Source organism: Rana temporaria, chromosome 12 (genome assembly GCF_905171775.1).
Source record: "Rana temporaria chromosome 12, aRanTem1.1, whole genome shotgun sequence".
Lineage (NCBI taxonomy): Eukaryota > Metazoa > Chordata > Amphibia > Anura > Ranidae > Rana > Rana temporaria.
This window is the reverse complement of record NC_053500.1, coordinates 72,357,689-72,367,591: the sequence shown is the minus strand read 5'-3', so window position 1 is coordinate 72,367,591 and position 9,903 is coordinate 72,357,689.

The following is a 9,903-nucleotide window of genomic DNA, read 5'->3' as shown; positions in this document are numbered from 1 at the left end:
TGGTGGTGGGAGCAGGAGGTGATGGCGGCAAGAGCTGGCAGGAGGTGATGGTGGCAACAGATGGCAGGAGGTGGTGGGAGCAAGAGCTGGCAGGAGGTGATAGTGGCAGGGGGTGGTGGGGGCAGGAGGTGATGGTGGCAAGAGCTGGCAGGAGGTAATGGTGGCAGGAGGTGATGGTGGGGGCAGGAGCTGGTCGGAGATGGTGGCGGCAGGAGGTGATGATGGCGGCAGGAGGTGATGATGGTGGCAGGAGCTGGCCGGAGGTGATGGTGGCGGCAGGAGGTGATGGTGGCAGCAGGAGCTGACAGCTGGTGGTGGCAGGAGGTGATTGTGGCAGGACGTGGAGGTGATGGCAGGAGCTGGTGGGTGCAGGTGGTGGGGCCAGGAGGTGATGGTAGCAAGAGCTGGTGGGGGCAGGAGGTGATGGGGAACAGAAATCGATGGACTATTATAGCGAAAATAACAGAAATATGTTTTTTTTACCTTAATATGTACCTTAAATCGTATTGCTATTTGCATAGTGTACTTGTTTGTAGCCTAAATACTGAAATTTGCACTTAAAACTGTAATTTTGTAACTTTTGTAAAATATCCGTAAAAATTTGCCTCTGCCAGTACATTTTGGGTGTTGTGCCAGTAAATTTCAATCTGGTAGGTTGACAACACTGCTATCACCATTTAGGTCTGTCTTGGGGATAAAAACTCAACTAATAGAATGCTCTTGGCAGGATTATTTGATATTTTTTCATAACATTTTTAATGCTGTTGTGAATTGATATAACAGCAATGTTACCAAACAACTAACAGATCTCCTAGTTGGTTTTGAAACCCCCGTTTTCTACTTTAGATTCTGCACAATACATTTTCAAGACTTGCTTCTTGAAGCCATTAATACCTACTTTATCTTGCTATGAGAGTACCCAGGTTTCTGTTTCATATGTTAGCACTGTATACATATAGCCAGATTCACGTAGACGTGCCTAACTTCAGGCAGGCGTAGCGTATCTCATATACGCTACGCCGCCGTAAGTTAGAGAGGCAAGTGCTGTATTCATAAAGCACTTGCGTCCTAAGTTACAGTGGCGTAGCGTAAATGTGCCGGCATAAGCGCGCCAAATTCAAATTGGGAAGAGGTGGGCGTGTTTTATGTCAATAAGGCATGACCCCACGTAATTGACGTTTTGAACGTACGGCGCATGCGCCGTCGTGGACATAACCCAGTGTGCATGGTCCAAATTACGCCGCAAAGACTCATTGGTTTCGACAAGAACGTAAATTACGGCCAGCCCCATTCACGGACGACTTACGCAAACGACGTAAAAAAAATTAAATTCGACGCGGTTGCGACGTCCATACTTAAAGGGTTACTAAAGGCAAATTTTTTATTGTTTTAAAATACAGTGTTCACAAATATGACAACGAAAAACGTGATAAATTGTGTTTAAAATTTTGCTGTACCTGTTTAATCGGACAATCATTGTCCCCTCCGTCCCTCTTTGCTTTTCTCTCCCCTGACTTCCTGCTTTTGCGGTGCGCGTTCTTGTTGTAAGCGTCACCGCCTAATGGGAACTACAGTTCCCATTAGGCTTAGCGGTTCGCGCATGCGCAGAAGCGATTTTTTATTTTACAAGTGTGGATGAGAACGAGCAAAGTTCTCATGCACACTTTAGCAGCGCTCCGCCCAAACCACCCCCAGTATACACCCCTTCACACCCCTCTGCCTATAAACATCATGTTCTCCTCTCTCCTCCCACACATATTCCCGCCTCCTACAGCCCACTACACCTCGTCAACATGGTGAATATATTTAAAATGAAAGTATAATGAATTAATATTTTAATAGAATACAGCACCATAGCTGAAATTCAGCCACAGAGCGATGTGGTCAAGTTATTCTGGGAGAACGTCCATGGACGTCCTCCACGAATCTTTCTAATGACTGCCCTGTGTGCATTTCTGTACTAAAAAATTTGCAATACTCTTCAATACTGTTCTTTAAACTTGTGCAATAATCTGCTGTACTGTGCAATACTCTGCAATACTCCACAATACACCTCAATACTCTTCATTACTAAAAAAATACTCTGCAATACTATCTGTGGCGTAGCGGGGGGAGGGGGCAGGGGGTGCTAGGGCCCCAGGAGAAAAATTTAGGGGGGCGAAATTCCGTGCCAGTGTAGGTGCCGGGGGTCAGTGTAGCTGTCGTGTAGGTGTCTGGGGTCAGTGTAGCTGTCGGGGGTCAGTGTAGCTGTCGGGTAGCTGTCGGGGGTCAGTGTAGCTGTCGGGGGTCAGTGTAGCTGTCGGGGGTCATGGTAGCTGTCGGGGGTCATGGTAGCTGTCGGGGGTCAGTGTAGGTGCCGGGGGTCAGTGTAGGTACCGGGGGTCAATGTAGGTGCCGGGGGTCAGTGTAGGTGCCGGGGGTCAGTGTAGGTGTCGGGGGTCAGTGTAGGTGCCGGGGGTCAGTGTAGCTGTCGGGGGTCAGTGTAGCTGTCGGGGGTCATGGTAGGTGCCGGGGGTCAGTGTAGGTGCCGGGGGTCAGTGTAGCTGAACTACATCCATCCATCCATTCATCAAATCCCTTTCGCTCTTATCGGTAGGACCTACATTCATCCATCCATCCATTAAATTCCTTCTGCACGTATCAAACTCTCCTCTAGTTATCCATCCATTCATCAAATCCCTCTCTCAGCTCAGTCTGACCTACATCCACACGTGCGAAAGGGATTTGATGAATGGATGGATATAGGAGAGTCTGATGCGTGCGAAAGAGATTTGATTAATGGATAGATGGATATAGGATAGTTTAATACGTGTGAAAGGGATTTGATGAATGGATGGATGAATGTAGGACAAACTAACAGTGAAAGTGATTTGATGAATGGACCGATGGATAGAGGAGAGTTTGATAAGTGTGAATGGGATTTGATGAATGGATAGTTGGATGCAGGTCCAACTGATAAGAGCGAAAGCCATTGGATGAATGGATGGATATTGGGACAGTGTGATACGTAAGAAAGAAAGAAAAAGGGAGAGGAAGAAAGAGATAAACGAGAGAGAGAGAGAGAAAGGAGAGAAAGAGGGAGAGAACGAAAGAGATAAAGTGGGATCCTAAAGAAGAAAGTAGAGAAATAAAGAAATAGAGATAGAAAGAAAGAAATAGGGAGACAAAGAAAGAAGGAGTGAAAAAAGAAAAAGAGTGAGAGAAAGGAGAGATAGACGGAGAGAAAGAAGGAGACGGATAAAGAAAGTAAGAGGGTGAGAAAGAAAGAGAAGGAAAAAAAGATAGAGGGTGAGAAAGAATGAGGGAGAGAGAGGAAGAAATAAAGAAAGCAAGAAAGAGGAAGAGAAAGAATGAGGGTGAGAAAGAAAGAAAAAGGGAGAGAAAGAAATAAAGAAAGACAGAAATCAATAAATACAAAAATAGTGAGAGAAAGAAAGAAGGAGAGAAAGAAAGAGGGAGAGAAAGAGGGAGAAGGAAGGAGAGAAAAAAAAAGAAGCAGGGAAAGAAAGAAAAAAGAGGGAGAGAAATATAGAAAGATAAAGAAAGAAGGAGGGAAATAACGAAAGAAAGAAAGACGATGAGAAAGAAAGAAATAAAGATGGATAGAAAGAAATAAAGAGGCAGAGAAAGACAAAGAAAGAGGGTGAGAGAGAAAGAAAGAAAGAAGGACGGAACTCAAGAAAGAAAGAAAGAAACCAAAAAAAAAAGAGGTAGATAAAGAAAGAAAAAGGGAGAGAGAGAGAAAGGAGAGAAAGAGGGAGAGAAATAAAGAGATAAAGAGGGAACCAAAAGAAGAAAGTAGAGAGAGAAAGAAATAGGGAGACAAAGAAAGGAGGGAAAGAAAGAAAGAAAGAAAGAAAGAAGGAGGGAAAAATGAAAGAGAGAGAGAGAAAGAAGAGATAGAGGGAGAGAAAGAAGGAGACGGATAAAGAAAGTAAGAGGGTGATAAAGGAAGAGGAAGAAAGACGGATATAAAGAACGATGGAGAGAAAGAGGGAGAGAAAGAAAGAAGGAGGGAAAGAAAGAAAGAAAGAGAGAAATAAAATGAGAAAGAAATAATGATGGATCTAAAGAAATAAAGAGGCAGTGAAAGAGACAAAGAAAGAGGGTGAGAACGAAAGAAAGAAGGAAGGAAAGAGAGAAGGAAAGCGAGAAAGAAAGAAAGAAACCAAAAAAGAAAGAGGCAGAGAAAGAAAGAAAAAGGGAGAGGAAGAAAGAGAGAAAGGAGAGAAAGAGGGAAAAAAAAAAAAAAAGACAGAAAGAAAGATAAAGAGGGATACAAAAAAAAGAAAGCAGAAGGTAGAGAAAGAAATAGGGAGAGAAAGAAAGAAATAGGGAGAGAAGGAAATAAATATGGATAGAAAGAAAGAAAGACAGAGGGAGAGAAAGAAAGAAATAGGAAGAGAAAGAAAGAAGGAGGGAAAGAAAGAAAGAAAGAAGGAGGGAGGGAAACAAAGAAAGAAGGAGGGAAAGAAATAAAGAGGGAGAGAAAGGAGAGATAGAAGGAGAGGGATAAAGAAAGAAAGAGTGTGAGAAAGAAAGAGGAAGAGAAGGAAAGAATAATATAAATAAAGATGGAGAGAAAGAGGGAGAGAAAGATAGAAAAATGGAGAGAAAGAAAGAAAGAGAGAATGAGGGAAAGAAAGAGTGAAATAAAGAGGGATATAGAAAGAAGGAGGAGGAGAAAGAAAGAAAGATGGACAGAAAGAAATATATAGAGAAAGAAAGAGGGAAAGAAAGAAGGAGAGAAAGAAAGAAGGAAAGATAGAAAGAAAGGAGGAGAGAAACAAAGAGAGAGAAAGAAAGAGGGATTGATGTACAGCAGACCAAGATCCTTCGACTCCCCCTTACATCAGGTGTCCCCAGGGGAGCCCCCCCTTTACATCATGCAATTGAAGCGGAGCCCCTTCTTACATTAGGTGTCCCCAGCAGAGCCACCCCTTCCATCAGGTGTCCCCAGCAAAGGCCCCCTTACATCAGGTTTCCCCAGGGGAGCCCCCCCATTACATCTGGCAATTGAAGCGGAGCCCCTTGTTACATCAGGTGTCCCCAGTGGAGCCCCCCCTTACATCAGGTGTCCCCAGTGGAGCCCCCCCTTATATCAGGTGTCCCCAGCGGAGCCCCTTCTTACATCAGGTGTCCCCAGAGGAGGCCCCCCTTACATTAGGTGTCCCCAGCGGAGCCCCTTCTTACATAAGGTGTCCCCAGCGGAGCCCCCCCCTTATATCAGGTGTCCCCAGTGGAGCCCCTTCTTACATCAGGTGTCCCCAGAGGAGGCCCCCCTTACATTAGGTGTCCCCAGCGGAGCCCCTTCTTACATAAGGTGTCCCCAGCGGAGCCCCCCCCTTACATCAGGTGTCCCCAGCGGAGCCCCCCCCTTACATCAGGCAATCCTAGAAGAGCCCATTCTTACATCCGGAGTCCCCAGCGGAGCCCCTTCTTACATCAGGTGTCCCCAGCGGAGGCCCCCTTACATCAGGTGTCCCCAGCGGAGCCCTCCCCCTTACATAAGCCAATCCCAGCGGAGGCCATTTTTACATCAGTGATTAAAAAGGTGATCAGCGCTACAGTATATGTGAAAAAACACAATAAAAATAAGTGAATGGCTGGGAGCCAACACTCAGTGAGCTGTGCAGTGATCAGATGGGCTACAGCAGCAAAAACACCCAAAAAGTGTTATCGTGTTACCCAAAAACTATCGGATGGGCTACAGCAGCCAAACCATACAAAGTGATTTCCTCTGCCAAGAGAATTTGAGGAACAGTGAATCAATAAACAATAGAATAATTAAAATGCCACTATTGTGGCATCATTCCTTCCGTTTTGGCTCCAATACATGAGACGAACGGACCCGAGGACCACCTATCTGAGGACTGCTCACTCTCTCAGGATATCATTGGAACCCATTCAGGATCAGGATCGGTGGCGCTGAACCAATAGGAGAAGAAACCACTTGCCCCATATGCGCATTTATCATCGGATGAAGGTAAGGGCAATGTGAGACTGCTATTGGAGTGATTCACCTGATTTAGAAGATCCATACATCCCATCCATTCCTTCTGAGCATCCCTATAGACTCTGTAGTGATCTGTGTCATTTTTATGCACAATAATTTTAATTATTCTATTGTTTATTGATTCACTGTTCCTCAAATTCTCTTGGCAGAGGAAATCACTTTGTATGGTTTGGCTGCTGTAGCCCATCCAGATATACTTTTTGGGTGTTTTTGCTGCTGTAGCCCATTTGGTGTCCCCAGCGGAGCACCCCCTTACATCAGGTGTCCCCAGCGGAGCCCCTTCTTACATAAGGTGTCCCCAGTGGAGCACCCCCTTACATCAGGTGTCCCCAGTGGAGCCCCCCCTTACATCAGGTGTTCCCAGCGGAGCACCCCCTTACATCAGGTGTCCCCAGCGGAGCCCCTTCTTACATAAGGTGTCCCCAGTAGAGCCCCCCCTTATATCAGGTGTCCCCAGTGGAGCCCCCCCCTTACATCAGGTGTCCCCAGTGGAGCCCCCCCTTACATCAGGTGTCCCCAGTGGAGCCCCCCTTATATCAGGTGTCCCCAGTGGAGCCCCCCTTACATCAGGTGTCCCCAGTGGAGGACCCCTTACATCAGGTGTCCCCAGTGGAGCACCCCTTACATCAGGTGTCCCCAGTGGAGCACCCCCTTACATAAGGTGTCCCAAGCGGAGCCCCCCTTACATAAGGTGTCCCCAGTGGAGCCCCCCCCTTACATCAGGTGTCCCCAGTGGAGCACCCCCTTACATCAGTTGTCCCCAGTGGAGCCCCCCCCTTACATAAGGTGTCCCCAGTGGAGCACCCCCTTACATCAGGTGTCCCCAGTGGACCCCCCCCTTACATCAGGTGTCCCCAGTGGAGCCCCCCCCTTACATAAGGTGTCCCCAGTGGAGCACCCCTTACATCAGGTGTCCCCAGTGGAGCACCCCTTACATCAGGTGTCCCCAATGGAGCCCCCCTTACATAAGGTGTCCCCAGCGGAGCCCCCCCTTACATCAGGTGTCCCCAGTGGAGCCCCCCTTACATAAGGTGTCCCCAGTGGAGCACCCCCTTACATCAGGTGTCCCCAGTGGAGCCCCCCCTTACATCAGGTGTCCCCAGTGGAGCCCCCCCCCTTACATAAGGTGTCCCCAGTGGAGCCCCCCCCCTTACATAAGGTGTCCCCAGTGGAGCCCCCCCCTTACATAAGGTGTCCCCAGTGGAGCCCCCCCTTACATCAGGTGTCCCCAGTGGAGCCCCCCCTTACATAAGGTGTCCCCAGTGGAGCCCCCCCCCTTACATCACTCTCTGAGGGATGGATGAGCATACCATGGGATGGAGGGATAGAATTGGGAGAAAAGTAAATGTGGTGTGCATTCAAAATGGATAGTAAAAAATAGCTAAAATGGTGGTGGAGGGTGTTTTTGTTTGTATTGGACATGGGGGAACAGAAGATATACAATGCATGATATTGAATAAGCACATTAAAGAAATTGATAAAAATATATGGACTATATTTTAATTTAATTAAAAGCATAATTATGTTTTAATAAGATCTTATTTAGATATACTTTACCTTGAGTTAGAAAATACTATTTTTAGTTTCTGTGTTCCTCCTGTGTAGAAGCCGAGTTTCAATTTACAGAGAACTGGGGGAAGAAAAATCAGTTTCACTTTACACTTTCCACCAGAGAACTGGGGGAGGAGTGAAGGCGGGGTTGTGAATAGTTTTCCCAAAACAATGATTGGGAGGGAGGCGGTGCTACAGCGTCCTAGAGACGCCCAAGAATGTGCTGAGCTCCATGCCTGTGAAAGACACAGCACGTCCAGACGCAGAGCTGTAGGCAGAGAGAGGGAGCGAGCACGTTGTGAACGTCATGCTTTCCACCTTTACAAACGGCTGGGAGACTGGTGGAGATCAATCAGAGGAAGCACAGGAAATGGCACTTTCAAAGAAGAAATTCAAAACTTTGCTGGGCAATTTGAAAGAAGAGGTAAGGAACTTCAGAATGGAAAGGGGGCATTAATTAGTGCCCACATCATGGGATTGTGGCCGGCGGAACAACCATGAATTAAAAAAAAAAAAAAAAAAATGGTCAACTGAAAGTACTGTAGCTGGCAGCTTGGGCGGGAAAAACGTGACTTTCAAAGGATGAGTCATGTTGCTGGGCAAAATAGGCTTCTGAGTCACGTGTTTCCCGGGCTTTTAGCAGGTGTTCAAACTCACGTGTTTCCCGGGCTTTCTGCATGTGTTTGAAATCACATGTTTCCCGGGCTTTGTACACGTGCGGGGGGCTATATAAGCCCACTGCTCTGAAGGATTTTTCAGTCAGGGCCTAGTACGGCATAGTGTGCTTCCCCCCCCTCTCTCTCTTTTTATCTCTCTTACCTCAGGTCATGAAGGATCTCATCAGGCGAATCCTGGAGCGAGCAGCGGAGGACGGCGGGGAAGAATGGCTGAAGAAGTGCCTGGCGGAGATGGAGGCTGAACCTGCCCTTGTCGCGGAGGAAGATGGAGAGGTTGCGGGTCCGTCGGATGCTTTCCAGCAACCGCTGCTGCCTCAGACACCATCTCTCCCTTACAGGTGTTCCAGGACCCAGCCACCCGAGCGCTCCCTTGCTGTCTCTGCGGCCCGTGAAGATGAGGTTTCCAGCCTGGGCGGAACTTCCGACACCACCCCTCAACGCAGCAGCCTGCGAATACAGAAGAAGAAGAGGACGGCCTCTCCATCTCCAGTGCGCGTCACGACAGGGAGGGGTAGAGGCCGTCAATCACCAGTGAAGGGAAGGAGGGATCTTTTTTCATTGCAGGTTCCTATGGAGGAGCAGACAGCGTCACCAGTGGCCAGGCAGACTCAGCTGGACAATGTGACGGCGCCTCAGCGGCTAGAATTCCTTTCTAGGCCGGCTAGCAGCTCACAGAGAAATGACAGCTCAGCGTCCCAAGCTGGAGCAGGGACATCTAGTGGTGAGTTAGCAAACCAATTGATTTTCAAACAATTATTGGAATCTGTTAATAAATTACAAAATGTTATTTCTAGTCAGTCACAATTATCCCCTGCTAATGTTTGGTCAGCACAGGCTTTACCTACCATTTCTCAGTCTGCTAGTGCTGTTAATGATAGTATTTTTGATTCTTTTCTTAATAATCCTACTTCCTCTCAGATCCCTGAAATTTCTTTTAAAGAGCCTCTCCCATGTGAAATCTCTCCTTTGGGTTTTCACTTGACCACAAATATAAAAGAAAAAATTTGAATTATTGACTTTACTCCCTGGTAAGGAATTTTCGGGGAAAAGTGACAAAAAAATGGATGAGTTACCAGAAGATAGACGTCGCACTGCACCAAAATCTTTTTACAATTAGTTACAAGCCTTTTGTATTTATTCTGCCATTTTAGGTGAAAAATTCCCAGATAAGTGCAGTGGTTTATTCCAACATTTGGAGAATATACTTGAAGCGTATAGGAATTTCGGGGGTTTCGGGTGGTATAATTATGATGAATCATTTCGACAAAAGATGTCAGTTTATCCTAATTTAAGATGGGGTATGAAGGATGTAGGTTTATGGTTGAACCTGATCCTTCCGCAAAAACCATTTTTTTCAAGACAGTTACCAGCACAGAATGTACCGCCCACTTATAAAAAAGGTATTTGTTATGCATTTAATGAATCTCAGTGCAAATGGTCAACGTCGTGCCGATACAAGCACGAGTGTTCCTTTTGTTTCGGGACTCATCCCGTCTCAAAATGTTTCAAAAGAAATTTTCCTGCCCAGGGTAGAGAAAACTCCAAAGGCTTGCACTCCGGTGAATCTGCAAAACATGTACCCGTGGCTAATGCGGTACCCAGACAGGGAGAAAGCTGAGGTTTTAATTAAGGGATTTTCCTCAGGTTTCACCCTTCCAA